General features: G+C 36.6%; 1 protein-coding gene across 3 annotated transcripts in view; it reads left to right on the top strand.

Annotated features, from left to right (window-relative positions):
* Positions 1 to 12,541, top strand: part of MIGA1 (mitoguardin 1) — a 41,658-nt gene that overhangs the window by 11,298 nt on the left and 17,819 nt on the right. The window lies entirely within an intron of this gene.

The following is a 12,541-nucleotide window of genomic DNA, read 5'->3' as shown; positions in this document are numbered from 1 at the left end:
GCAGAAGATACACGTATAAATAAATACCTTTGCTCCCTGTAGGTAGAATTCTATTAATAATAATAATGCTAATAAAAGTAATTGCAAATAATCATTTTCAACTCTAAGCTATTGTTGAGTTATAAACAATGAATACAGCCTGGAAAAGACTTTGAAGGCAATTATGTTCATTGTTGTTGCATTCTCCACTGAACTTTCAGAATTATCACATAAACCAGCAAGCTAAAATAGGATTTCTGCAGCAGAAATATTTCTGGACATGAAATTAAAACAATTGTAGAGGGCTAAACTGCTGGGTTTTTTATGCTGATCTTTTTAGGACTGTGAAACAACATGGGAAGCCTAGAAAACAAGCTTTCCTGAGGCAGGCATAACTGGCACTGAATCAGGAAGGAGCAAATTGGCAGAAAACTGTGAAACAAAATATTCATCTTGTTATTTCTGAGTGGCGAATGTGATGTGAGGGGGTAGAGGGTTAAAAGCTTCCAATACTTTCTGTAGTCTGTCCTTGAAGAAAGTTCTCTCTTTTTTTTTTCTTTTTTTTTTTTTTTCTTTTTAGATCTTTTAGAAAAGATCTAAATGTTATTGGAGCTAACTTGGGAGGAATGCAAAGAGTTAGCAGAGGAACAATAGCTTTACTTACGAGCAGAATTGCAGGTCAGAGGGGAAAATTCTCAAATTGTAGGGCTCCTTGTTAGTACTGAATTCCTAATACTTCATACTATTATTTTGATTTCTGCTGTAAAGAGGAATGCTGGCACTCAAACTAAAGATGATTTGTGTACACTGACCCTTAAACTTCTTGATAATATTGAAACCTATGCATTGATTACATTTTTATTTAAAATATATTTACTTTTCATTTTTTATTAATTATACAATTTAAAATTATTTTAAAAATTAATTGTTTGAGCTACTGCAGTAAAAGATCTCTCACAAAGGTCTCTGTTGTTGAATGGTTTTGTTGGAAGGTTTGTCTGTTTCTTTTTTTAATTTTCTTCTCACACTCAAAGATATGTGTGGCATTTTGGAAAGAATGAGCACAGCCTTTAACCTAGTGACAAAACTCTTCGGAGAACATATTTACATATTATAAACCTTTTCTCCAGCAGCTCTTAAACAAAAAAATCTTTTATAATCAATGAAGCTGTTGAAAGCTCATTTTTATATATTTTATTAACACAGACTTCTATAATGTTTTACTGTCCATGGATGATTATCTAGGGCCTGTATTTTCCTTCCTGCCTCTGAAATGTTAATGGAAAAATTTTAGTGTGAGAGTATTGTGTTTTATTTGGTTATGCACAAGAGATGTTTCTAATGCTCAGGCTCCAAGGAGGAGGTGAGCAATTTGTAATAATTCACTTAGGTGACTTTTTACGTAACTTTTTACGACAGCTTCAAAACTCTTGCTTACTTTGTGTTCCTTGAAGATAAATTTACATTAAATGATATCTTTGTTTCTTGGAGAAGTACAAAACCTTTTTCTAGTGGCTGAAACAGAATTGACATCAAAACAAAAGAAAACAATAGCTTTTTCTTTAAGTGTGGAAATATATTCATCCCAAGAAATGCTCTTATAAAGGAAAGAAAACAGTACTGCTAAGGGAGGAAAAGCCCAGAAAAGTTATTCTAATCCTACTTTTAAAAAATCAATGCATATTGTGAACATATTGTGAACATCATTTAGCTATTATACTTTGTGGAAGTTCAGTAACTCCTGAAGCTTACTGTGTTTTACTGTGAGGTCTCTTGTATTGCAACTTATTGCAGCAACTCCTTATTTCTGACTCGTAATAGGTACTCAAAGGGCAGATGTTTGAATTGGATAGTGTGTCTTCTGCTATCAATAGTATTTAAGACTTTCCTTTATGGGTATATTTGTCCAACATGAGTGACACTTCCTTTATAAATAGTCTTCAGCAAAATTCTTTACCAGAAAGCACCTAAGCACAGAATGTTGAATAGTAGAGTAAGATTGGTAGTTAAAAGTTCAACTTAAAACTGTAAACAAAAATATTTCTGCAAATGTTGTGTCTATGAAAAGATTGTAATGCTTGGCTTTCTCAGTGATACTCTTTAATTTTGGCAACACTATACTAAAAATGCAAAATAGCTTTGCATGGACCTGCAGTGAAGTTACTGATACTGAAAACTATTAGTATTTGATAATCTGTATCTTTATGTTGGTATTTTATAACCTGGAGTGTATGTTTGTGTTTATCTTAAAAGCTGAAGCTTAGATGCTGTTTCATTGCATAGTAAAACAGACTAGCTGAGGTCTTCAGCAGTGGCTCAAAATAATCTATTTTACTGTACACTGAACCAGCACTGGAGAACTCAAGGTCACTTATTGTATGTTAGCTGGGGGGTGATATGGATAGAAATTTCTGAAAACGCTTCCGATAAGATCAGAAAGAGAGTCTGTTTCTGATTTTTGAGGACCCTGGTTACCATTTGCCCAACAGCTTTGCTCATAGATCCATCCATGCAGGCTATTTATACACCTTGTTGCTTTTCCTTAAATGGCATCCCTGAAACCTGTCGTCTTTCTGTCCACACCAAAACTCCTGTTTAAGCCCTTGTCTCTCTCACTTCTTGACTCCTGCCTTGTTCTCGTGTCCTGCCTTGTCTGTTTGAAACTTGCTTCTCTCACATGGACTTAACTATTGTTTATAAAAATCACCTTTGCTCATTTTTCTGAACAGATTATTCCTTTGCCTTAAACTGTCTCTCTCCATCAGGAGCTTTTCTTAAAATGGAATACAAGCTATTCCTTCTTTTAGTTCTAAATTGAGCCACAATCCTCCTAACTGATTTAATTTCCCAAACTTTGTTCAGTTAGCTGTTCCTGTGCTTCCCTGCTCAGTCCTCCTGACACAAAATCCATCCACTATTTCTCGGCTGTTTCTGCTTGTTCCTTACAACAAGTGAGCAGCTGCAATAATCTCTTTCCCCAGATCTCTTCTTAAGCGTGAGATTCCTAGTTCCACATAGTTACCTGGGCAAACTCCAATTAATTTCTCCCCCTTTTTCCTTTCTTCTCTGCCCATCAATTTTAAATCCCTGATAAAAAGGGGAAAATATAATGAAGCTGTTCCAGTTCCTTACATGAGTAAGGAACACTTGTGCAGCAGTTTCTGTAGTCAGGACCCTACAATACTACTCAAGTGGGACTGGTTAACATGTGCTGTATTATCTGTGTGTTTATCACTAACCCCACAACAGCAAACACACATGACTAACACCACTTTAAAGGCATATTTTTGAGTATTTCTTTGCATCTTTTTTGTTGTCCATCCTCATGTTTAGTTTTAGTCAATAGCTTCTCCGTCTTTTTTTTTTTAAACATTTTAAAAAAGTACACATATTTAACTTTTTTGTGTAAAGAAAAGTGATCATTTTCCCCACACATCAGGGCTTGATTTAATAACCACTTGCCTTCGTTTTGAACACTTTTGAAAAGTGGTGTATGGAATAAGTGGAAACAGCCTTCCCAAGGCAGGGAGTTGCTTCCCCCCACCCCTCACATGTTCTTGTGGTATATTCTTAACAAGTTATAGTTTACAAATTCTTTTTCTTGCTAAAAAGGATGTATATGCACTTAACTTCTATGTGTTTATATACATTGTGAGTATAAAAGTTCCAGAGGTAGGAAAAATCATACCAGACAGATGGCAAGTAGTGAGGGCGGGATAAGTGTTTATTTTTCTGGCTGGAGTATCGCAGTGTGAGGTTATATAAACCGATGATCAAGAACATGTTTTGGCCTGTAGGGCTAATTCCTGTTTTAGAACTTCTACTAAAACAATTTATTCTTGCATTAAAGTCTATTTTTAAGAGAGGCTTGTCTGAAACATTCTTGGGCAAAATGGAAGGAAAGAGAGCCAGAATGGGGTGGGGGAGATACAGACAGTGGTAGCTTAGAGTTTGAAAAAACTTCAAAGGTAATCAGCTCTCCTGGCTTGGTAGCTTAATCTTGAAATTGCAGAAACAACATTTTGAGCTTTTCTGATTTGCTTTTGAGCACAATATCAAAATGGAATATTGACAGAATCGTATAAAATCAGCAAATGCAGCTCTCTGCACTGTAGTTCCTTTATTAATTCAATAGTTAGTTGGGACTAAAATAGATAAACTTCTGTCTGCAATTTATTTCAAGGGCTTAAAATGAAAACATTGTGTCTGTCTGCACACATGCAAAAGCTAACAACTTTTCTTAACTAATGTGTCTACTGTGTTTGAATCTTGCTGCCGTTTAAGTCAAAGGCTCTGGCATAAATGGTTGTAGCATGTCCACATAGCACAGTCTTCAATGATTGCTGTTTACTGGGCTTGTTATTTAACACTAGCCATACCCCATCACTACAGTAATACACATTTATTTACCAGGCACATAGTTTGTGGGCGTTTTTTAATTGTTTACCCTATAGCTGAGAGGCTCAAGTAGCTTGTGTAAGCATTTCATTCCTAAAAGCTTTATTATATCTCACAATTTTCTTAAACTTCTGTTTCAGCTTAAAACATTTCTAAGTTGAACCTGTATGTGGGAGTAAATCTATTTCTGTGGAAAGTTACAGCAAAAGGTTCTGTGAACAGTAACAACATGAGGGAGTAAAATTTATTACTTGTATGTCATTTTTTTCATGCATGTATTTATGCAGTTAATTACTAAAACTGTTAGAAAAATTAACTGGGTGTGAGATGTGTTTTATTTCCCTTTTGATGGCTCAAGCTAAACTTTTTTTAATAAATTACTGTCAGTTTTCTAATTCTTTGAGATATCTGGTCTGTGCACTATGTCCCACCTTACCTAATAATCCTGTTTATAGCAAAGTGCTGTAGTGTAGCTGATTCAAGAGCACATGTCGATCACACCAGGCTTTATTCTCTCTCCTGCTATTTAAAGCTGCCCCTGTTCTACATGCATATGCTGCAGGTATTTAAAGATAAACATATACATATTTTCAGATAGGCTAAATTATGTACATTCTCTATTATTCAAGCTTCGCTTTATTTTACTTTACTCTAATTTACCATGAATAACTAACATATTGACTAGGTAGCAGATTTAATGACATCTGTTTGAGTAGCTGCTAAGTAGTGTCAAGCTGTCTTCCAGGGTCAGGTTGCACTGATCATTACTTACACTATAATTCAAGTATTAATATGGTGTTACTAATGCATTTAACAACCTTATAGTGTTATTAATTTCTTTTTTAAGTTTGGTAACTGGTGTTATTCAGTAAACTAAAGGTCCAGAGGAAGAACTCTTAAAAAGTTGTATTGCATGAAGGATTCTTATCTCATTCTTTCCTGCTCTTGGGGGCAAGTGGAATGCAAGCAGACCCTAATCAGTAGGGTACTTAAGATATTCTTTAAGTTTTATTGTTTAAAGTTAAGCATGTGTCTTGCGAATTTAGGTTCTTAAACTGTACGCTGTGTGCAGCTGGGTTTGCAGAAGCCAGTTACATTCCCCAGCAGCTTCACCGGAGTCCGCAGAATTCTGTAAAACAGTTCTGCCCTGAAATTCAAGTGAAGACTAGGATTATTATGCTGTCCCTGCAGAGTTTGCCTGTGTCAAATATGCTAGAGTCTCTCCATTCTAAATACAGAATCCAAATGTTAGTCCAAATCAAATATATATATTTGTATCGTTTTATGGTTATTTCATTGAGGATCACCAGTTATATGGTTGATTCTGTCTTTCTATCTTTCTATTAATTCCAGGGATAGAAAGATATCAATCTTTCTTTTCTGATACTGTCTTCACACGTGCAAGCGGATTTATCAACGACTAGACAGTATATTTTTCTTTTAATGGAAGAACAAATGAATATGTGGGTTCCTTTTGTCAGTCTGTCTCACTTGCTTTGTAATGTCAACATCCCTGAAGCATAATATACTGGCTAAAGAAAATCCTTTCTAGCAATCTTGTGTTTAAAAATCTTACTTTGAAGAGAACATGTTGGATGATCCCATACCCTTGTGCTGCGTCTAGCAAAATAGTCTATACGCTAGCATACTAAACTGTTTACTCTTTCCTTTTTTTATATAACAAATTAGGAAACTTTGTAAGGCAACAAGTTTCAGGAGCTGGGCAACAGTTGCTGGTTTTTCTTGTCCTTTTTCATCACTGAGTGTGCTACTGCCTGCTCTTCTATCAAGAGGTACATGGTGGGAAAGCCAAGAAGGTGGCAGTGAACTGCCTTGGAAAGAAGCAAGGGATACTGCTAGTAAAGCACTTGTGTAAACATCTTGCTTTAAGTACCAACTGATTTCAATAGATTTACACAGGTGTAGTAGAACTGAGGCCAAAGGGCTCAGTTCACTTACTTTTGAGACTCCTCTCTCAAGTCTGGTGAGAAGACTTTTCTACCTAACCTGCTTATGGAGGCCTCTGGTGTAGAAAAGGTATTAAAGGAGATAATTCTAGATGTGTAAGCCTCAAAGTTAACCTTGTACTTCCTTCTCCTGTAAATATGACATTACATTTTGAATCTGCTCTGCATCACAATGAGTTAACATACTACCACACTGAATATGGTTGAACAGACCATTCCGTTGTCACTAGAAAGTGTGCAAAAATAGTGGTAGGTTGTGCTTGTTTTTAGAATGTGAAGAACTAAGAAAAGGCAGTGACGTTCGAATCCGATGACTAAGGTATCTGGTAGTCTTCACAGTGCTATGCTATAAATCCCCAGTGGACAGCCTACGTTTTAAAATAAGCAGCACTGGAATTTAAACTAGACTTTGCTGTGGACAAAATAGGTGTGATGCTTTCTGAACTACAGGAGAATAGAGTACCCCGGTGAAGAGGAACCAGTGACAACTTTGTGTTGCACATCCATCTAAATAGACTCTATGCAGATTAGACAGCTGAGCAAACTTGATTGCCAGATCTTCTCTCTCCAATCAAATACAAGTACAGAAACTGTTATCTAACCTACTAGACTTTAAAACAGGAGGGTGGTCAGAAATCAAATTTTTCTGTAAAGGGTAGGGATTTAAACCTTAAAATCAGTGAAGATTCACTGATTGTTAGCTTCAAGGTAAAGAAAAGAAGTTGCAGAAAATTGTAACCCTGTGTAAATGTAGAACCTTATAATGTGTGGTGACAAATAATCAGAGTTTACGTTTTCAAAGAAACAAAAATCTGCATGATAGGGAGAGACCTAACAGTGACACATGGTTTACACAGGATATACATCTCAAATCTGTTTCAGGATCATATGTTTATGTCAAGCAGAGATTCAGAGCAGTGAACCAGAGAAGTGAACATATGCATACATTTATTTTGTGTTTACTAAGCTGATTTCTCAGCTGTCAGCACATATGATGTGTAAGTTCAGATTATAAAATACACATTAGATGCTGCTTTATTTTCTTAAAATTCAGATTTCAGCAATCTAGCACCATGTATGTTTACTTTGCCTCTTCCTTGACATTTGAATTGCAGAGTTCCTCATGGTGAGATCTTTTGATTTTGAGATTTTGGTTTTATAATAAAGCATGCCACAGTGATTCAGGGGCACTATCAGAAAATATCAATTAAGTTATCAAATTTATGGAAAAGTTGTTTAGCAGATTTAAATCTTGAAAGAATCATTTGATTTATCCCCATTCCAGAATATCAAAGCTATATAGTATTTCCTAATATGCTTGAGTTATTTAATATACCTATGTCTATGGATTATAGGAAATAAATTATGCTTAAATTTCTTTCTTAGGTATATATGATTTTTACTTGTTGTGCACAAATATTTTGTGCTGTCTTTACCTTTGCTAGATGAGAGCAAGAGGTACTTGATTTTACTATTTTAGGATATAAGGGCAGTAGCCATGTTGTGTTGTTTTATACATCATTAAACATGTGGTGCCTAGCAGATAATATAACTTTATGGGCAAAGTCAGTATCGTGAAAGTCTGAAAATAACCTAATTATTATAAACATCCCAGAAATTGCTATTATTTCTTTCCAAAGTATGCGGAAAAATCTCTTGGAGATTATAAGGTTATTTAGGCAAGTTGCATCTTTTTCCAGATGACAAATATTGCAAATTGGTGCATCTCTATTTTCAGGTGGATTTTATTGCTTATGTTTCTAAACTTAATGGATTGTACTATACAATTTTTATGTACATTCTCTACTTCTATTAAAGCATGAAGAATCTATTACTGTCATCTATACAGATGCTTTTAATTCAGCTTTTAATCAGCTGGACTCCTTTTGTCTTAAGAATAACATCAAAGTACTAAATACAGAACACAGTGTGAATGAAGAACATCTTGTATTTTCATAATGATAGTTAAGTGAGCATCCACTGTCTTGGAAAATGGGCCTTTTTATACCTATGTGAGAGTATTGTAGGGAAAGGCTTTTATGTGGACCTTGAAGATTATACCTGTACTTGAGAACAAGTATGAGAGCTCTGTTGAGTCAGCCTTTACTGAGGAAGTAAGATTTGGCCTTCTGTTTGCACAAAACCAGAAGATTATTCTCTGCATGAAAACTACTAAGGTATTTGTTAAGGATGTAATCTGAAGGCTCAGCAGTTAGCTCAGCCAAAGCTTACCTTGAAAGAGGTCTGTGAGTACTAGGAGGAAGGTAAAATTGCAAATACTAAGTACTTGGTGCTGTCCCATACTCTGTTTTCCCCAGTTGTTCCTTTCCATTAGACCACTGCTTTGGTTGCTGAGTTCCTAGTCAACTACTGGTGAGCGGAAGCTGTGTGTTCACAACAGGGGCCGGCGGGAGGTGTGAGCACATACCGATGGCCAGGCTGGCTGATCGAACAGCACTGGAGTGTCTTTTTGTGGGTTTGGTGGGTGGGAGGAGTGTTGTTTTGTTTCTTTAAAGGAATCTGTCACTTCAGTTTGCATCAGAGCAGTCCCAACAAAGAACCATGAGACACGTTTAACTCGTGATACATGCTGATGTACTGGTAGAGTACAAGATTTGGTTAGGTATTTTTAAGAGACCCTGACCTGAAATGTATTTTTATACTGAAGTCAATAACAGCTTTGTTTATATACAGTGAGGTGAGATGCCTCCAGCTACAGGCACTTTCTTGAACCCAGATATTTGTGTTACTGGTGAATATAAACACATATTTTACCAATAACTGTTAAATCCGGAATGGTCTGTGTGGACACCCTGCTCCATTGTTGGCTTGCCTTTTTTAACCTGTTGCTATATGACCCAGTCATTAGAAGGTGCCATCTGAAGGTTGGGATTCTTTTCTTTTTATAAATACAACATAAAGTAAAATTTGCTGCTTTCTAGGTGCATCCTGTAAGACTTCATGTAATACACTAGTAGCTACTTGGTAGGACTGATGATTTTTTAATGAATATTCAGTCAACACTCTCAGAGTTATGACTATTTATAAACATAAATAAAGCTGCTTTTGGATGCCTTAGCAACAGTGGTGACAAGCCACTGGGCTGCTTGTGACACATTCTCTTGAAACTAAATTATGTAGTAATTCATGCTTCTGTGCTCTCTGAGCTTCATTATTGTAATTCCTTTGTCCAGGCCTGAAGCCACACATCTAAGGGGCTTGACTAGCACACAACACAGTGGCTGCCTGTGTGGTAGCCTGGCAGAATACTGGGACCCCGCTGCTCTTGGGGTACCCTGACTTTTCATAAGTGGATTCCTTTGCAAGGTTTTCTCATCTTTGGAGTCTTGTCAAATATCTCCTTTCCCATTCTGCTTTCCTGCTTGTGATGTATTACTGGACTGATGTTCCACTGAAGTGGGAGGGCTGGGGAGAATAGGAAACCATGGCTTTAACGGTGGCACTCAGAGCTAAGTTCCTTAACTCCCAGTGAATTCTTTGCCGGTGGGTAAGCGCTTTCTTTTTTTAACTGCTGCACGTCAGTGCCAGGCTCACTTGCGAACTCATGCCATGTTTCATTCAGGGTTGGAGGGAAGATAACATATAAACAGTTTTCAGAATTTTAGAACACTATCTGATGGTGAATACTTCCCAATTGAATGCTAAAAAGTTAATTTGCGTGCAGTTCCATCTCTAAGGTCAGATTTTGCTCTGAGAGTTTAGAGGGTTGGTTTTGTGGTCTGTCTTATCACACAAACCTACCAGAGCAAAGACAAATAAATATTCTAGACTAGTACTCTCTGAATAGCTGTGAAAGTAGTTTTGCTCTGGTTTGTTGGGGTTTTTTTAGGCTGCATAGTTTCAAATAAATAGTAGTTTGCAAAATCTTATAAAGCTAGGATTAATCTCACAAGCTTTAGCAATACTCCATATTCTTAGTATCATGTCTGAAACTCTACTTCATCCTCTTTACAGATATAAATGAACCCAAAATAACTCCCTGGCTTCTCAAATAAGTAAAGTATATTTGAAGCTCACACACTCACTAGTATTCCTTTCCTGAAGGTATTAGACTACATAAGAACTAGGGATGACTCTATGAGCAGTTGCAGCCTCTGGTGGGTGGGTTCCTCTTGCAGCTGTTCATTCCAGGAGTCTCATTGTGCTGCTGGCTTTTCTTTTTTTCTCATGTTCTTGTGTCTAAGAATGTTCTCCTGGTACTTGCATGGTATGTACTCCAGCTGTAACTTAATTTTCACCCTAACGTTTTCGTAATAGTGTGCTCTCTGCACAGCATGGGTATTGATAAGCACCTGCTTGGCTAAGGGTATTTTAGGGTATTAGGGTGGTGGTGGCCTGAAAGTCAGAAATAGCAGACAAGGCTGTTTTGTTTTCTTTGGGAAGGCTGTGCTTTGCATGCACATATCACTTGCCAAAGCTATTATTTCACTCAGCATTACCAACCTTTTTTTAATCATTTTTTTTTGTCATAACATGCAAATTTTGTGCCTTTATTTGTAGTAGAGAGAATTTTCTTTGAGTGAAAACACAGATATTCCATATTCAACTAACATGTTAAAAACATACTGGCTAGGTGACAGTTTTAGGCCCATATTAGAAAGCTTGGAATTGTGACTTCTTCAGCAAATATAGATGTATTCAAAATCTTATTATCTCTAGAGCTTCATGTAATCTGTAGCAGGCTGGATGCAAACTCTACAGAAGAACCTCTGATTCTGTGGTATTCTGGGCTGGAAACTCTGGGGTTCCTTCACTGGCACCAATTATTTTTTTACATATATGCAGAATAAATTTTAGTTAAATAGCATTATTCCCATTTATAGGTAATCAATCACATAGCCCAGTGTTAAATACTTCAGTGTCAGTTTGGGGATATGTGGTTGTCACTGAGCTATAAACTTGCATATGCCCACAACAGTGCAGTAATTATCAGACAATATCCAAAGGCTTTGAGGCTTCAGCCCGTGCTATAGTCGAGACTTCCCTGTGAGGGTGGTGGAGACGTTCCTGAGTTGTGAATAAGTTGATATATGAGACTACTTGACAGCTGCACTTCATGTGCATAAGAGTTGAGTCCTTATCTTAACATCTTCAGTACAGCCATCAGTAAGATCTCTATCAAATGGCCACACTTCACTCTTTGTAGGGAGTTTGTAATTTGCATTACTGCTTAGAATATAGCTGTTTATTTCTCATGAAGTAAGTGGTTGCATGTTGCCTACAGACTGGGAGGATCAGGAAAATAATACTACTTTGGATTGCACTTGAACCAGGTGCTAGAGGGCTTTTCTAATTGTGAGATGTAGAAACTTTTGCTTTAATTGCAAGTTTATTATGGAAAACAACTTAGCCGAAAGGAGAGATTCAGTGGAAAAATCTGCAACCAGGCTGTGCATCCCTGTACTACCCTATGTTTAACAGTATTATTGCAGTTTCAGCAGCTGCTTACGTGAAAAAGTGGTATTAGAAAATAATTTAATGTAATATTAGAAGGGGATTTATGCAAATCATGAGCTAGAAATAAGAGGGAAACATCATGTTACCCATCTGCTCTTACCAGACCTCAAGCAAATGCTTTACAAACCACAGTTTGTTTTTTTCTTCCAGCTCTTCAAATTCCAGTATGTGATTGTTTCTCAACCAACTTGGATGCAGCTGTACTTTTGCTCTTGGTTTTAAGGGGTCAGAAAAAAGAACAAACTATTAAGAATGATCTGAAAAAAATCAGAAACTTGCATATGAATATCAGTGAAGTTGTGATTGCAAGTTGGAGTCTGCCTAACTCAATCTAGTAAAATCTTTGTCCAAACTTTTAATAATTTTTTCCCTCAGTGAATAGTCTCGAAGACAGATATTTATTGTTATGTGCAATTTTTGAGCTGTCATTCCAAGTCCATAACTAATAAAACCATAACAACCACTGAAATAATAGTTAAGTTATGTGGATTTGTAGCATTTCAATTGATGAGTAAACCATTCCAGTATATGGGCATTTGGCCACTTTGCAATGTAATAGTGTGTTTTGTGGAGTATTGCCATAGCAACAGATCTGGATGACATTGGGTAGCTGGTTGCTGCTGACTGTTGGAAATAAAACAGACTTTTAGCAACACATGTGTAATGTCTGAAGGTAAAGTAACCCAAAATAAATGCCTGTGCTCTACTGAGAATGTAGT

Source organism: Nyctibius grandis, chromosome 8, assembly GCF_013368605.1.
Source record: "Nyctibius grandis isolate bNycGra1 chromosome 8, bNycGra1.pri, whole genome shotgun sequence".
NCBI classification, from domain to species: Eukaryota; Metazoa; Chordata; class Aves; order Nyctibiiformes; family Nyctibiidae; genus Nyctibius; species Nyctibius grandis.
This window is presented reverse-complemented; position numbering and strand designations above follow the sequence as displayed.